Here is an 18,702-nt window from a genome sequence, read left to right as displayed (position 1 = left end):
GCTAAACGTGCATAAGGTAGACCCGGAAGCAGGCCCCACCAAGCCAGTTGCCCTCTGTGTGTCTCGAGTCACATGGAAGAGCATTGTTCCCCCCTGTGCAGGACCCCATCCCACGCTGTCATTCACCGCCACCTCTGTGTTGCTTCCACCTGGCCGAGACCCTCCCCTGTGGGGTGTGTGCACTTTGACCTGCACATCAGCATGACAGGAGGGGTGTCCGTGCTGCCCACCCGCTACAGTTCAAACATATCCAATGTCACTGTAAATTTTCATGGCACTATTTTTATTGGAGGATTTGGTCAGAATGCAGTTGTTGTACAACTCATAAATACTAACTGCTGATTTTGACGTGTGCTCAAAATGATCTGGTTGTTATTTAATGTACCTCTTATTAAATTAGTTGAAACAATTTCAGGTCAACTCGGAAGAGTATTTGAAAGCAGGACTTTAGAACTGTTTGATTTTTATTTTATAAATTTAAGGATTCCAATTAGAAAAATCTTTGGCTGCAGGCAGCAAGACAGCTGGACTTATTTAAAACAACTTGTTTTTTGAGTTTTCTTATATATATGTGTATATATATATATTGATTATTTGTTTTACACAAATGCAGTAGCACTTTGGTAAGAGTTAAAGAGTAAAGCAGTTTGTGTTGTCAGGCCGTTCATCCCTAGAAAAGAGCTAGAAGATCTTGGAGAAACTCAGAATATGTTCATTTTGATTTTAAACATAATTCTCCCTCCACAATTCAATTTCATGTTTTATTCTATATTACATTTTTGCAGCAAAATTACCCTTAAATGTCAGTAAATTTAAAATTTTTATTTCTGAAAAGGACCCTTAGCCCATTTGCCCCAAATTGAATTTAAATGTTCTTTTCAGCACATGTTGCCATATCAGACCTGACAAAATGTTGGGAGAAAAATGAAGGAAAAAATTTATATTTGTTAGATCAATTATACCTGAAGGTATTCCAACTCAAAATCAGCCTAAAGCCCTAGAAGGGAATCAGATAATCTCTCACATTGAATCTTCACTCTCAAAGCCGTGTATGAGGAGGGCTTTTCACTTTGTTGTAGACGACTGGTTTGGCTATTCAGTTTCATAGACCCTTACCAGCATAGATAGCATTTAATCGTTCCAGAAAATAATAAACCATTGTTTTGGAGATAGATCTCATACTCAATGCATTTTTCCCCCTAAGGAATTGCATTCATTGCCTTCAGGTAAATTAAGTGGTTCTTTTTTTCAGGGAGACCCTTAAGCCAATAATGTAATAACTGGATGTATCTGGAAGTATTGGTCCAGGAGAAGAAAGATTAAATAAGCCATCTCTACTGCTTATTCATGCCCTTATTTATAATTTAAACATGGACACGTTTTTCATTTCAGTTTTTTGTTTTTCTCACTATCTAAAATACTTTTATTTCTCTCCCTCTCTGCCGGTTAACCTCTCCCTTTCTCTCTCCCCACACCCCACCCCCGAGTCCATTCTCCCACTTTGTAGAAGGACATAGCGCACATCCCCACCCCAACACCACATGTCCAGAACAAGCAGAGCTGAGTTCTCCTCCCTTTACATACAGGAACATGGTGAGTCAGCTTTTCTCCTGCTTATGGGTTTCTTCCAGCAGGACAGGGACGTTGCCGACCATTTTGGGTCTGCTTACTGTCCAAGTGCAGCAACAGAAGCCTTCCTGGGCAAATTGCAATCAGTGAGTTAATAGACAGCCTTTCTGCTGCCTGGGGTTTCTGTGCAGATAAACAGAAATGCTTTGATTAGAAAGGAAATGAATGGTTTCACTCAGATGTCCTGCAATTTAGGATTGCAGATTTCTTTCCTGAAATACCTGTTTTCTTGGGACATTCCATCCTGCTTTTTGTTTTTGGTGGTTTTTCTTTTCAGGGGGATGACATGTTTGGGGTCTTTTATACATCCAAAATCACTTTAACAATAATCTCAGAATATTTTTTACACCTGAACAAAATGCCTTTTTGTTTACCTACAGTATACAATTGTTTGGGGTGGGGGGGTTGTGTGTCTCTTTGTTTGGAGTTTTTCCCCTCCCTTTAGCCAGATCAGTATTGATGAGGCTGATCACTTGGCATTATCTTTTCCTTTCAGAAGAGTTGCATCAACAAAGTTAATTGTATTTATGTATGTAAATAGATTTTAAACTTCATTATAAAATATTGTTAATACCTGTAAGAACTTTTTTCAATTTTTTGTGTGTTTCTAAAGACTTTCTTATGTTTGCTAAATACTGTAGACAAAAATGCTTCTTTCTACTTTGTTTATTTTAGACTTTAAAACAAGCTACTTTTTATTCACTTTTGTAAAGAGCAAATAGCATGGTTCCAATTTTTTTTTTTTAAGTTCACTTTTTGTTCTAGGGGAAATGAATGTGCAAAAAAAAAAAGAACTGTTGGTTATTTGTGCTATACTGGATGTATAAAAATCAATGGAAAAAAATAAACTTTCAAATTGAAATGACAGCAGAACACATGTATTGAGAAAGTAACCATGGGAAACACAGTCTTACTTGACTAGGGCCCACCTGGTGTCTCCTTGTGTAACAGTTACTGGATCTGTTCACAAAGCACCCTGGAAATTTGTGTGTTTTCTTTCTCTTTGGTACTGACAATGAACAGGTTCTGAAAGAGAACTGTCAATTACAAGTTTTAAACCAGATACAATATGAGAGAACACCCCAGAAGCCTCTCCAAGGTGTTTCTAGATAGCGCCGGAAAGCAGGCACTCCGTCTTACGTGGTTCACTGTGCGTAGTCAGGGCATTTGTCATGCCAACTTGTGCAGGGCAGCTGGCCTGCTGCTGCCTGGGAACCACTGGAGCCTTACTTTCTTTGTACCTACCACAGTATCTTCTGTAAATCCAATATAATAACTAGTGAATGGCAAATAAACAAGTTTGGCAAGTACGTACACCATATATCACGTTGGTTTTGTCTTTCCCTGACATGGAAGGTTGGGAAGCCAAATGAAGCCCCGTGTAACAGACAAGAGAATCCCTTCACAGGCTTGCCCTGCTACAAGCAGAAGTCTGTGCCCTCTCTTTCCAGTGCTTGCAGTGTAGGCTGTCTCCTGAGGGCCTGATGGCCTTAGCTGAGGCCCAGGCTCCCTGTTTGCACCTTTGGGCAGAAAGGAGCACTGAAGCGTGCTTTAATGCTTGTTTAAAAAGGAAAGGAACAGAAAAAGAATTACGTGGGATTTGCAAACCCGAAGTGGAAAGGGTGTATGTTCAACTGAGGCCAGTCACCCTCATCTGCCTCTGTGTCTGTAAGTTATGGGAGGCAGCCTTGAATAGTGGTAGGAGTTTTTTAAAAGAAGTTCTACCCTCACCACCTCTCCTGTGCAGATTATTCTTAGTATTTCGGTCTCAAGACTATGTGATCCAAGTCACCACACATCCGAGAACTAACTACTGTCTAAAGCTCCTTCCCAGTTCTCCTCGTTGCCATCTCATGGTCTTCAATGGTCTGCATGGTGGCCACAAAGAATGTCAGGAACCAAAGCAAGTGGGATCAAAAGAAATGGCTGACATAGGAAGTAATGGCTAATGAGCAAAGGCAGGAAATGGGTGGAAGGAGCAGGTTACATATGTTCAGAAAGGACGCCTAGTGGAGCTGCTGAAGGCGGATGCTCAGGACTCACACTGCCTGGGTTTGAGTCCCAGCTCCGTCTCACATGAGGGAACAAATTAAACTAGTGCCCTAGTTTATCTCAACAATAACATAGGGATAATAATGCTTTAAGTTATGAAGTGTAAGTAAGTTCATACATGTTAGACCCTTTTAAAAGTGCTTGGCACATAACACATGCTCGATAAATGTTAAATACACAAAGTGACACTACTTATTAAAAATGTAAACGCTACTAAATAAAAAGTTAAAATGCCTTCCACTTCTGCCAATCCATGCCTTGCTGGTGCTGTCAACTGTTTTGTGTCCAGCATTCCGGACTTTTTCCTATCCCATCATATACCACGCACACTTATCTCCACCCGTGCAAAAAGACGTCACAGTACACATCACGGCACAGTTTTTTCCCTTAATATATGTCGGGACAGAGCCCCAGACAGCAGTTTCCAGGTTCTCGGCCTCACGTGGAAAGGTGCTGGCTCAGATAGTAGATGGCCATCAGCTGTGACTGGTTGGCCATCAGCTGTAACCAGTGAGCCAATTGGCCACTGATAGAACTGCCGTGGGTGCATTGGTTGGTTGGTTGGTTGGTTGGTTGTTTGGTTGGTTGATTGGTTGGCAGGCAGGAAAGAACACGGCGATTGCAGCTAGCAAGTGGGGTTGGTTGGCAGAGAAGCGGATGGAGAATTGCGGATCGATCCTGCGTCTCGCCCAGCCGCCAGAGAGGCTGGGGTGCAGGAAGACCCTTTGTTGGGGTATTGGCAGATGTTTGCTTCCTGTGTCTCCAACCCAGCCTCCAGCAAGAATATAGTGGTATGACTCCCCTATCTGTGTCTCCGTGGGTGTTCCTTTTTGGTCTCACCATATCCTGCGTTCTTGTGCGGGGAGCAGGACCAGAGACCCCTCATGACACCCTGTATGACAATATATAATGTGCCTCCTTCCACAGTAGCACACTTAGACCTGCTTCATTCTTTCCAGTGACATCCCTGCATCAGACAGAGTACATGGTTGTACTAATTCATGTACCCTCTCCTTTACTGATGGGAGGCATCTAGTGTCCTGCCATTATAAGTGTTCTCTGCATATATCTTATGCCCTTATGCTAGAATTATTGTACATTTCAAAGGAACTGCTGGCTCAAAATGATTTTACATTTTGCCAGATACCTCCAGCTTGCTCTTTCAAAAGGTTTTATTGAATTCAATTTCTAGGATCAGGACCATGAGCTGGGAAGAAGAAAACAGAAACTTGCCAGGTAGATGCTGGATTACCACTGTGTATCACAGGTTTTTAAAGCAAACCTTAGTGTCAGAGCGATTCTGTACCATCTGAAGTGCTCTAAGTACTCCAGAAAAGGAATGTAGGCCTGAAGAAAAAAAGAACAATAAACATTTTTTAAGTGCTTAATGCTAACCGGGCTCTGAGTTAAGCGCTTCACATATACTGATTTATTCAGTTCTTACAATGGCCCTATGAGAGAGAGAGAGAGAGAGAGAGAGAGAGAGAGAGAGAGAGAGAGAGAGAGAGAGAGAGAGAGAGAGAGAGAGAGAGAGAAGCCTGTGGTTATGCCCATTTTTCAGATAAGAAAACTGACATGCAGTGAGGTAAAGCAATTCACCCATGGCTCCACAGCCATTGGTGTGGAAGCAGTGAATTGAGCCCCGCAGATGCTTTTAAGTGTTTTCTATAATGAAGCTCTGAGCAGTGTTAGACATTCCCTGATGACAAAAGAGTTGTCTAAACCCTCATTGCTCGCCTGTCTCTTCATACAATGTCTCTTTCTTGCTAATTTGAAAAGCAGAAGGGAGAAATGACTGTGAGAGTTTCTGCAGAAGGGGGGGGGGACTAAAAGGGCTTCCAAAGAAATTGTTCAGTCTTGCTCAGTGCACAAAATCCTGGAGAGCTTCCGGGTTAAAAACCCCTCCCTGCATGTCTGAGGGTGTCAGGCAGACCCCCTGAAGTCTGAGTGACAGCCTCAGGGAGAGCCCTCCACACCTTTTCAACCACGCCCTTCGTTCATTTGTTTATTTTTAATAAATAAGCTTTATTTTTTTAGAACCGTTTTAGATTTACAGAGAAAGTGAGCAGAGTATGGAGTGTTCCCATTTCCCCACCTGCCACGTGCCCACTCCCAGAACACAACTTCCGCTATTATTGATGTTTTAAGCCTTAGTAGGGTGCATTTGCAAACATTCATGAGCCAATATTGATACCTCATTATTAACTAAAGTCCATAGTTTATTCAGATATCCTTAGTTTTCTCTTCATGTCCTTTTTCTGTTCCAGCACCCCACATTACATGTAGTTGTCATGTCTCCTTAGGCTCCTCGTGGCTGTGATGTTTTCTCAGATTTCTCTTGTTTATGAGGATCTTGGTAATTTTGAAGAGTACGGGTCAGGCATATTGTAGGATGTCCCTCGACTGGAATTTGGCAGCTGTCTTTTTCTCAAGATTAAGGTTTTGGGTTGGGCAGGGTACATCGCAGAGGTAAGACACTGTCTGTATCATGTCATGTCACGGGCGTGCGTTATCAACATAGTTTACGACTATGGACGTTGAGCCCAATCACCTGGTGGAAGTGAAGTTTGTTAGATTCTGCTCTGTGAAGTTACCATTTGCGTCCCCCCTTTCCTTCCTGTGCTCTGTAGAAGGAACTTGCTACACCCAGGCCACATTTGAGAAATGAGGAACTATGCAGGAGTCCTAGATTGAGAGCTGGGAAAGCCCCCTCCAATAGGCCACATGCGTGGGGATACGGTGGCTGATGGCCCCTGGCATGAAGCACTCTTTCTGCTCCAGAAGGGTTGGGCAGGTCCTCCCCCTCTAAATGCGTGAACACTGGCTCTCCACCCCTCCAGCCTAGAAAATTCAAAAGTTCAGGGTTCTAGAAGCAGCTGCCTGGTGCCCATTGTACAAAGCCGAGCTTTCCTTCACCCGCCCCCCCCTCCCAGATGATGCTAACAAAATCCTCACAGAGTATCCACCTGTGACTCAGGATGCCATGAAGTCACCACCATTTTTTTTTTTTTTTTTTTTTTTTTAGGTTTGGGATCATTGGCTGAGCTTTATCTTATGACCTGACAGAATTTCCCTCCCATTTGTTCCAAACCAGCCCACCCTGTATCCATGATCCCCTTAGCTGCAATCTCAGATTACTAGATCCCAGGATCCCAAGGGAATTCCAAAGGGAACGAAGCCACCCTCTCTGAAGCGTGGATACCTCCCCCTTCCCCTTGGGGTTTCTCAGAGGTAGCTTTGCCTCCTTCCTGACGTATAATAGAACTAGGTTCTCGTACTCGTTTTTTTTTCAAAGGGAGAGGAGATGGCATGGAATGTGTTTACTGCCCCAGTAGGAGGAGTGTTAGATGTGTGCCAAATCTTAATATTGGTAATTAAATTTTGCATACCTCAAATTCTCCCTCTAGTTTCCATTTCATTGATGCTGTTGTAAGGATTAATTAATGTTTTGAAAGTGTTTTGAAGACGAAAAGTCTTACACACATACACAGTATGATTATTTGTTATTACAAATAATTGTACGCGGCCACTTTCTTCCCTCACCTCAGTGATTATGTGAGGGTTTTTGCAGGCAATTAAATGCTGCGCTGTCTCTCTTAAAAAATGGCCACCTTTCATAAAAAAATTCTTTTCTATGGCAGTGAACAATGCAGAGTCCTTTCCCTCCTAATGGAGGAGGCAGGCCTCAAACAAATGCACAAGTCACATATTGTATGTCGGATGACATATTCATTTCCTAGGATTGCTTTAATAAAGTACCACCAACTGGATAGCTTAGAACAACAGAAATTTATTGTCTCACAGTTCTGGAAGCCAGAGTTCAAGATCAAGGTGTCGGCAAGGCTGGTTCCTTCTGGAGGCTCTGAGAGAGAATCTGTTCCAGGCCTCTCTCCTTCTCTGCTTCTGGTGCTTGCCTCAATCCTTAGTGTTTCTTGCCTTGTAGATGCATTACTCCAATCTCTGCCTCCTTCATTAAGGCATTCTCCCTTGTGTGTCTCTTTGTCTAAATTTCCCTATACTAATAAGGATATTAGTCAATGCATTAGGGCCACCCTAATCCAGTCGGGCCACCCTCACTTTAACTTGATTACATCTACAAAGATGCTATTTCCATATAAGGTCACCTACGCAGGTACTGGGGTTAGAACTGGAATGTATCTTTTTGAGAACACAACGTAGCCCACAACAGATGGGGATATGGCTATGGAGGGTAAAAAAGACAGACTGCTGGGATGGAGTGCGAGGATATCAGGGAACAGCTCCCTGTGCAGAGACTGGAAGGATGTGGAAGAAAGTGGGCCATTTTAGGCAAAGGGAACAAGAAGTGCAGAGGCCCCAAAGCAGGACCTTGCTTGCTATATTCGAGATTAAGCAGGAAGGCTAGTGTGGCTGAAGTAAAGGGAGATGACATTACAGAGGTAGCAGGGCCAGGTCACGTAGAGCCGCCATAGTGGCATTTTTGGCTTTTCTTCTGAGTGAGAGACTTTTGAACAGAGGAGTGACATAAGCTAACCTACTAGGCAGCTGCCTACCTATCTACAGGGCATCTTGTGCAAGTTGAAAAGAGCATCCTTTCTTTCAAATGGTTGCAGCCCTGCAGCAAAGCACAAGGCACAGTGAGCGGATTTCAGCTCCCATTTACCTGTTCAGTTGGGTGATCCAGGTAGGTTATTGCAGTCGAGGAAGTAAAAAGTGGTTGGATTCTGAATCTGTTTTCAAAGTAGAGCCGAGAGGGTGTGCCGATGAATTGTGTGCGGTGTATGAGAAAGAGAGGAGTTGAGGACACCTTCAAGGATTTTGGCCTTAAAAATTAGAAGAATTCTCTGAGATAGAAATGTGGGGAAGGATCGAGTTTGCCTGGGGCTCATGGTGGGGCAGGGGAAGCGAGACTGGATTATACGTGCTCTCCAGGGTGTCTTCCATCAATGGAGAATCCATCCAGGTAGAAACAGAAACTATGATAGCTGAAAAAGTTTGTCCTACCTTGCTTGTTAGGAATGCTGCCTGAGAGCCACACACGCAGGTTTAATAAGAAAGCAGTGTTCCCTTTTCCAACAAGTATTCCATGATCCAGAGCTGACTCTCGTCAAACAAAGGGGGACCCTTGAACTCTTCTCTCCATGTGCTCATTGTCCACCTTGATGGGGGAGGAAATTTTTCTTCCTTTGGCCTTCCTGCCCATAGGCTGCCAGCCTCACAACAGTGGCCTAAGTTTCAGCTTCACCTTCTTCCTATACTAACCAGATGGCACCCAGGGATGGAGGGAGGATTTCACTGTGTGTTCCTTGATTTCAGTTGTCAAGCAGAATGGCCTGCATGTTAAAACATGCAAAAACAGTAGGATTCACACGGCTAAAATACCTATACCTTTCTTCCAGTAATGAATTTTAGAAAACCAAAACCTATTAGTTGCCTACACCAATATCTGTTTTCCTTAGTGATAGATTCCCTTGGGCACACGGCTGCCTGGAAGAAGGACCACACCTCACAGTAGCTTGATTTCCCATGTGACAAATTTCTGGCCAATGTTATCTAAATGGAAGTAGAGTGTGGCAGCTTCTGGAAAACCTCCTTAAAGGAGAGTTGGTGTGCATACTTTGCCCCTTCTCCTTCATCTCTTCCCCAGCTTGCTAACTAGAATGAGGAGGTGATGGTTAGTGGGAGGGAACCATTTCTCAAGGATTGCGGGTGGCATGAGAAGGAGCCTGGCCCCATATCTTTGTGGAGCCCTCATCCCAGCCCTGGACTGCCCACATCTGGATTCATCCACATGAAAGAAAACTAAACATTTATTTCTCACTTAAACTACTTATATGTGTGGTTTTCTGTCATTTGCAGACAAGCTTAACTCTAAAACACACACACACACACACACACACACACACACACACACACACACACACACAAATGGTTTCTGTGGCGTAACTCCTGGCAGAAACACCGACTTCTCCCAAACTCTGATTCCTTCCGGTTTAGCGAGACCCTTCAGGTGTCCGGGGACTACAAAGTAATGAGGAAATGAGAGGAGGCAGTAGGGTAGCTCCAGAACCTACCATGATGGACAACCTGGCGCCTCCACACATAGCTCAGTCCTAACTCTGCCCTAAGTTTTGTCACAACCCAAAAATGTCTAGGTCAGTTTGTCAGAAACCACTTTGTCTGTGATCCATTTGCCTGATAGTCAAGTTACCTTAAAATTCAATCCAGCTTCAAAGGTTTCTGCATTCTTTCCCACGTCCCATCCTCATTTGCCACTTTGTTTTTTTTTAACTGTTGACTACTTCTCAGGGCATTTCTGACTTTTTAAAAATCTTTGATAAACAGTCATCAAATTTGCTGTGATTTATGGATAATGGTTTAAAAACACATATGGGCATCCTTTTACCCCTTGTGAATACACGAGGGTCTTTTTAGCCACTTTTCTAAAGATCCTTTTTTCAAATTTTAAGTAATTTTGTTTATTTAGTTTTATTCAGGTGTGTTGCTTTGTGTTTAGTTTCACATTAAGAGCTTCCAAACAGATGCAAAACTTTCAAAGAAGTGAATTTGAAGGAAACCGGCTATAAGATGATGGATCATTAGGCAGGTTTTCTATGAATTGGTTTTGGGTGACATGATCTCCTCCCTACACATAACACATTTCCAGAACCTATGCTCCTTAAACCTAATCTGATGACTTGGAATGACCAAGCCGCAGCTCCCACACCTGTGAGATAAAGATAAAAATGTCCATTTCATTTCACTATTGTGAATAATAAACATGTTTGGAAAAACAATGAAAAGGAAGATAATAGAAAATGTTGGATGGGATAAGGAGCAACTACTAGTCTCACACTTTGCGTGAATTAACCACTTTGGAAACCAGCTTGACGTTACTCTCAAAACACTGAACACACACTTACCCTAAGTCCCAGCATTTCCATTGCTGAAAAAAAAATACTCTAGAAACTCTCTTCATAGGCAGCAGATGTGTACAGATGCTTATGGCAGGATCTGTAACAGCAAAAACTGGAAACCTCCCAAATGCCCACAACAGAAGAATGGGTCAGTAAGTTGTGTGACATTCTTAGAATGGAATTGTATGTAGAGATTGCCATAGCATGAAGCAAGATGTATTGTACAGAAAAAAATCAGAAAAATATATATATCCTAATTATATAAAGTTCAAAATCAAGCAAAACTAAATTAGTTTTTAGGGATGCGTACATAGGTGTTATAAGAAAATTAGGGGAATGATTAACACAAAGTTCAGGAGACTCAGTTACATTTGGTGAGTGAGGGAGGGACACTTAGGAGACCCTGGGATACAGTTATGTTCTGTTTCTTACCTTAGGTGGTAAATACAGAAGGTGCCAAAAAATGTATACACATTTTAAGGAAGGAAAAAAACTATATTAAAATTGTAATAATATATACCAATAACAAAAGATGAATATAAGTCACCTTTGACTTCTGCAATTACAAGAGGTGCTCAAAGTGATTATTTTATCAGCATAATCTTAATAGCTTTTTCCTTTCTTAAAGTGTGTATACATTTTTTTGGCACCCTCTGTATATGCAAATTTCTTTTATCACTATTCATAGAACTTAAGTCAACAGCTAATGAGATCAAAACTCACTTTTGGATCAATAGAGTTTGCTCTGGTCCAAGGTCCCCTCGGATTCCATGAGCCAAATTGCCATGTGACAAATGCATACCTGTGGTCACAGTGGGAACCAGGTAAAAGAGTAAATGGCTGCTGTTGAAACCACAACTCGATCCCACATCTTAGTGCCTGTGAGTCTTATATGCAAGGTGGAATTTATTTATTCTCACGGACTGAATCATTTGGGTCAGAGGAAGAAGAAACATCAACAGGCTGTTGAAACTGAAAGTATCCATGGGTTTATGTAAGTCATAGTTATTTGACTTCCTTTGAATGTCTCTTAACAACAACCACCTTCAAAGCCATGACAGTGTCCCTGCAGTTATATATGAACCCTCCCTAGTTGCTCCATGAGACAGAATAAGTAGACATGTTATCCATAGATTAACTCTCCAGATGTGGTTAGTAATCAATAGTAAAGAAGGGGGACATGTGTATGTGGGTGGCACTGAAGGGTAGGGGTTAAGAGATAGTTGGAGACCCTACATCAAAGTAAGAGAAAGTGGCAACAACAACATTTTAATTCAGAAACAAAACATTCTTTCTTTGGGTTTCAATTCTCTTTGTTTCTTCACAAATACCTTACTTCTGTGTAATGATTGGTTCAGGACCCACTTAGCAAGATTCTAGTTCATTGGTGAATAAGGAAGGAAGAAATCTCGCTTCATGAGGTAAAACGTTTGATGTAATTGCCCTCCTTTTTGTCTAAACAGCAAGCTCCCTCAGTCCTGAGACTGCTTGGATTTTCTCCCAATATTTGGATACATAAATATAGGTCTGCAAGTGCACTACTCCTGTTTATGAGCCTTTTAAAGATCAAAGAGTCATTTTCAGCTCTTGGGCTTGTCACTTTAAAACATACTGTACTTTACCATTTAAATGGTAGTTCTTTCAGAATGGCCTATTAGGCTCCTCCCCTCTGTCTTAACACTGAATCCTACCTTTTGTGGAAAGAAATAACTTTAATGGAGAATTCAGCTCTTTTTCCAACGTGTTAAAAGGCTCAGTGCCTTCCTTTAATACGGATGAATTTTAAAGCATGCAGATCTGATCCTCCATATTGTCATTATGAAGATGCCATACCTCTGATCCAAAATTGGTTGGTCATATTGACAAAAGAAAGCATTACAAAGACAGAAGGGGGAAAAAAAAAAAAAGAGCTCACAAGACAGCACTTCCCTAAGTGCTGCCAGAACTTGAAGTATAAAGAATGACTCCAAAGTCATGTACAGCCTGGGGACCAGGTCACATTGCTTAATTGTCATGGTCCCTACATGTTTACCTTGTGTTTTCTCGGAAACATCTTTAAATTCAACACTGAGCTGAAATCTGAACTTTGGGACATCTTGAGTATTTTTTATACAGACTAAGATGACTGTAAAACAAATAAGAGGAAGCAAAAACCTGGGGAATAAATAAATAAAATGCCAGAAACTTTGAGTTTAAGTTGATGCATTTTCTGAAATTATAAAAACAACTTAAATTTTCTCAGACCTGGTTCTCAGAAGTATATCAGGGTAGATATCCTGAGGTTACAAAGAGTTGCGCATTTGGTATGTGAAAAGTAGATTTTGAAAGATTTCTGCCTCCAGTAATGGAGTGGTATGTTGCAAATCAACACTCCCATAGGGAACAACTTAAAAAATCTTCAAAGTATGTGCGTGTGTGTATTTCACACACATCAAAACAAGGTAACAGATACCTAAGGAGCCAATATCCTCAAAAGAAAGGGAAAAGGAAAAAAGTGTGAAGTGAGGTGACTCTGACATGTGGCACTGCTTTTGCTTTTCCCATCCAGGTAAATTTTTGTTTCTCAAGGATGCTAAGAAGCTGAAATACTTCTATTAGCCTTACAAGGCACAGAGACAAAAATTGGGGTTCAGGGCCCTTTAAGGAAGAGAGGTGCTGATAAATAACTCAGACTTTCAGTTGGGATGTGCAAAGAGCTGTATTTGTGAGTACAGCCTCACAAATACTGAAACCCAGATTCTAATCATCTCAACGTCTGCATGGATTAAGGTAAATTACTCTAAACCAAACTGCCTTCCAAAGTATCCAGAGCCTCATTATCTCAACAATTTTTTATACAGAATGCGTGGTATTAAATTGGAAATTACTTGGCACACCAAAAGACATGAACAAATCATTGAAAACCAAGAGAAATCACAGATAAAAGAAATAGTCCCACAGGAGTTATCAGATATGGCCTTAAAAATATATATGTAATTAATAAATGCAAAAAAAATTGTATGGCTACATGTAGACTCTCAGCAGAGAACTTGAAAATATAAGAAGAAAAAAGTGGGCATTCCACAACTGAAAACTATTTGAACTGAAATTAACTAATAAATTTAATAGTAAATGAGGGACAGCTGCAAAGAGGTTTGGTGGAATGAGAGATGAGTCCAAAAAAATAGACAGACTGAAACACAGTTTATTTAAAAAAAAAAAAGTGCATATAGAGAATACAGAGGATAAAAGACATTTCCCAACTCATTTTATGAAGCCAGAATAACCTTGATACCAAAACCTGACAAGCACATTGCAAAAAAGAAATAATACAAACCAATCCACACATAAGCACAGAGACAGAAAGGTAGAATAAAATATTATCAAACTGAATTTAGTAATATAAAAAAAAGATAACACATCAGATTAAGTTGGTTTTGTTCCAAGGATTCAAGCTGGTTTACCATTCAATTATCTATTCGAATAGTACAAATTGTGGTCTATTTACACAATAGGATTCTATGAATAATGAAAACCAATAATCTACTGCTTCACCAACAAGACCTTTCTTACAAACATAAGGTTGAGTTAACAAGCTAAACAACAAAAACAGAATATGTATTGTATTATTTCATCTACAGAAAGTTCAAAAACAGGCAAAACTCATCAAAGGTAATACAGGTCAGGCTAGTGCTTACCTGTTGGAGGGAACAAGGGGACAGTGACTGGGAAACGACATGAGAGGCATTTCTAGGGGACTGATGATGTTCTATCTCTAGGTTCTATCTCATCAAGCTAAACCACAATTATGATTGGTGTATTTTTCTGTATCTGTATATACTTCAATATAAAAAACTAAACGGATTTGAATATTGGAACTGAAAGCTGACATTTAGACACCCAACACATAATAAACCAAGTTATACCAAATCAAAATTGCATAGCACTTTGCAATTCCAAGAAGTGCATTTATACATTACCATGCTTGCTCTTCATGTCGGTCATCAGAGGTGGTATAGGGTGTGTAGGTGGATATTATTATTATCCTCCATATACAGATGAAGAAACTGAAATATTGAAAAGTTTAGTAACTCATCCAAGATGATATAGCTATTATTATCACAATGCCAATAACAGAACAATCCAGGGTTATTGAACCATTGACCCTATTTTCCCCTTGGCGTCTAATTTAACAAGTCTCATTTAAACCACCTCCATGAAATTCATGAACATGGTTATACAGATTCCATTTTTCCCATTGCTTTTCAAAGCCAGAACATCCTGTTTAGCATAGTGAATGGAGCATAGACTTTAAACTAAGATCATATCTGGGGGACAGAAAAATTCATACCCTGTCACAAATTAACTGTGTAAACTTAGACATGGTACTTCATTTCTTTAAGCATTGCTTTCCTAATCTACAAAATGGGACTAATAATACAGCTCTCAGTGGTGTTGCTGTGAAGAGTAAATTAGATGACAGGGGAAAATTGCCTAGCGTGGTGCCTGAAGCAGCTGGTGCTCAGTTACATTGGTTCTACCCTCCTTCCCAGTCACCAACTTCATAAAGGAAGTGAGTCATAGGCCCCATGGAAATCAAGCCCAAAGCTTTTCAAATAATTGTGGAATAAAGCAAAGAGGGATACTTGAGTTTGTCTCATCCAGCAGAGGCCTTTGCAAATGACTTGTTCAAGGTCATTACTTAGTCAGAAACAGGTAGGTTTAAAACCTAAGTTGAAAACCTACCTAGGCTCCCCAAACTCAAAAAAGTCTATCCTCCACCACAACTACTGCTTACCTTTCTTTTGCTCTGGGAAAGAGAGGCTGTTTAAACTTTCAACCCAGCTGAAGGCAAAGGGAGACACCGACATTTATCTAGATCCCTCATGATCAGGCCAATAGAGAGCTAACCCCAGGCAGAAGGAATCAATCACTCTCTCCCCTTTTCTCCCATTGCCTCTTATAACCTTTCTATAGTGTATAGTCATAGTTCATCGCGATGATTTGCTAGTTTCTCGTTTGTCTTCTCTTGGGAATTCAGAGGACAGGGTGTGTGTATTATTTATTTTTTATATGCCCAGTACAAAAAGAAAAAAAAATGTAGTGAGACTCAACAATTTTTATAGAAGGTAGGGAGAAACGAAAGGAGAGAGGGAGGGAGGGAGGAAGGAAGGAAAGAAGGAAAGAAAGTAGGGAGGGACAGAGGGGAGATAAGAAATCAAATAAGTTTGGGGGTAAAAGAAGCACGGTTTGTCTTTAAACACCCCAGAGTCTTTCTCTGTGCCTCTGTTCTTATCTTTTACAAACCCAGTGAGAGTTCCAAATTGGTCAGCATTCTTTCAACCTTTCTAATGTCCTCTTATTCCAGCCTACTCTCAGAAAAATCCCAGAGGGGGCAGTGATTTACATGCTAGTGGTGGTGATTTTTCAGGTGAGATATGCATTTCAAGTATATCACCTGGAATTACAGGAGGCTTGGCCCCTTGTTAAGAAAAAGCAGGTGAGGAAGCTGTGGGGTTGGAGATAAGAAACTTTCAGTGGCCATGAAGTTGACCCTTAACTCATGAAGAAAACTAGACCTGAGGCGGCTAACTCAATCTCAAAGCCCTTGACTTCATTTCCTGTTTGTCTTCTCAGATCTCACCCTTTACACCCAATTTCTCACCAACCGACCTGTTCCTTAGAGACTGATCACACGTCTCAGTCTCTCACCACAGGTGTCAATACGTGTTGGGTTAGCAGCCACGTCACCTGCTCCTAAATGCACCCATGTGTCACGGCCATCTCAAACATCACACTGAGTAAGTCTGGATGGTATGATGCCATAATTGCTGCTTCATGTTTGCTCCAGGTAGGACGTTCGGTGGTGTATGTGGCATTGTCCTCCCTTCCTCTGCCCCAGAGCCTGGGCTTGAACAATTAGCTGTATCCCGGCTAGAACTGGGCTTAACGATGGCCTTTTTGGTACCTTTGTGCACATCTACACCCTTTCCCTTCAGCCAGAGGTACACGTTTCTAGAGTGCATGTGTGTGGGGACAGCCCCAGAGAGCAGCTTCCAGGCTCTCGGCCTCACATAGAAAAGTGCTGGCTCCGCTAGTAAATGGCCGTCAGCTGTGATTGGCTGGCCGTCAGCTGTAACCAGTGAGCCACTGGCCACTAATATAACTGCCGTGGCTACGCTAGCAGAAAAATGGGGGCTAGCAAGAAGATGGTGGCTGAGCGAGCAAGAGCGGATTGCAGAGAGGCGGATGCCGCCGGCGAGAATATAGTGGTATGACTCCCCTACTTATGGCCCCGTGGGTGTTCCTTTTTGGCCTCACCATATCTTGCGTTCTCATGTGGGGAGCGGGAGCAGAGACCCCACCTGACACCCCACATGCCACCCTGCATGACAACGATCCACAATGTAATCCGCTTGCTAACCACACTTGCTAGCCACAACCTGCCATCCACTTCTCCGCCAACCAACCAACCCCCTAGTGTAGCCACAGCAATTATATTAGTGGCTAATGTCTAACTGGTCACAGCTGACGGCCATTTACTACCTGAGCCAGCACCTTTCCATGTGAGGCTGACAGCCTGGAAAATGCTCTCTGGGGCTCTTTCCCCACACCGTGTTCCCCCCAAAATAAGACCTAACCGGAAAATAAGCTCTAGCATGATTTTTCAGGATGACATCCCCTGAACATAAGCCCTAATGCGTCTTTTGGAGCAAACCTTAACATAAGACCCTGTCTCATTTTCGGGGAAACACAGTCGATGCCCTCCACGTATGGGGCTTCAGGGGAGGGATAAGAGGGATTCACATTTTCCCTTCAGGATTCGAGTCTACCTGGTAGGCACTACCTTCAATGGGCGATTTAATTAAATAGACCACACAAACCCTTTTTGTAGGGGAGATGTGCACTCTCCAGAAAAGAGGCAACAGAACTTCTCTGGGGCAAGGGCAAGGGCATATTCATCCATACTCCTACGAAATGACGAGAAAAAAAACAATGGTGCTGTTAGCAATCAGAATACTAAATAGTGAACATGCAATGAGTGCCAACTCTGCACCTGACCCTTATGAAGCATTCTAATGGATTATGTCACGTCATCTTTAAAATAACCACATGAGAGGTATTACTATTTCTCACATCACAGGTAAAGCACCTGAGCCTTAGAAAGGTTAAGTAACTTACTCATGGTCACACAGCTAGTAAGTGGCAGAGCCAGGGTTCCAACCCAAGAAATCTCTCACCCATGCTCATGGTCCATACACTATACTGCCTCCCTAACAGAGTAGGCTCTTGTGTATTGAATGAATTAATGAGGAGTAAGAGATAAGTGAATAAAAGGAAATACGGATTGAGTGCTTACTACATGCCATGCAGCAAGGCAGGCTACTGCTAAGTTTTCTCATTGCACAGCCGGGCCATTAGGCCCTGAGACAAAGAACACAAAAGGTTGAACACCTGTGAGCAGAAAGGTGGTGGGTTGAGTCGGGGCTGTGTGGAGCTTGGAGACCTAGTGGGGGGCATCCTGGGAGGCTCTACATAATGCTTCCCCCTCACTCTCTCCCCTCCCTAAGTCTTCAATCCATGCTGAGATAGACAAGAAAGAAAGTTGCATTTCTCTGTCATCACTCATGTATCTGTCTGCGAGTATGTCAGGATCTTCTTAATCAGACTGGGAGCTCTTAGAGAACAAGGAGCTTGCCTCACACACTTGCACGTCTTGTTTCACTACTCGTTAATTGACTCAAATGACTATTCTCACGTTTGGGCCATAGATTGCTTGGGGGAAGCGAAAGTCTCAAGAGTGCACCCATCAAACCTGCTTCCTGGTGATGTGGTACATATATGTCTCTCAGCCAAGCATGAAATATGCTTCTGGCTTTCTGTGAGACCCCATGACATGCTGTCAAAATTGAATTATGTGCTTTCAGTTAGTTATTGGCCTTGTTCCAGAAACAGCATCTTTCAAGGCCCAGTACAAATCCCATCTTCTCCACAGATGTATCTGACCATCCTGGCCCAGGCAATCTCTCCATCCACCTGACAACCATCAAACTCATCACCTGGACCATAATTTGTCATTTGCTATTTATCATTTTGTTTATTCCATATCATATACCAACTGTAAACTCCATGAGGGCCAAGACTA

This window comes from Rhinolophus hipposideros (assembly GCF_964194185.1).
Source record: "Rhinolophus hipposideros genome assembly, chromosome: 2".
Classification (NCBI taxonomy): Eukaryota; Metazoa; Chordata; class Mammalia; order Chiroptera; family Rhinolophidae; genus Rhinolophus; species Rhinolophus hipposideros.
The sequence above is the reverse complement of the archived record's forward strand: the minus strand, read 5'-3'. Positions refer to the sequence as shown.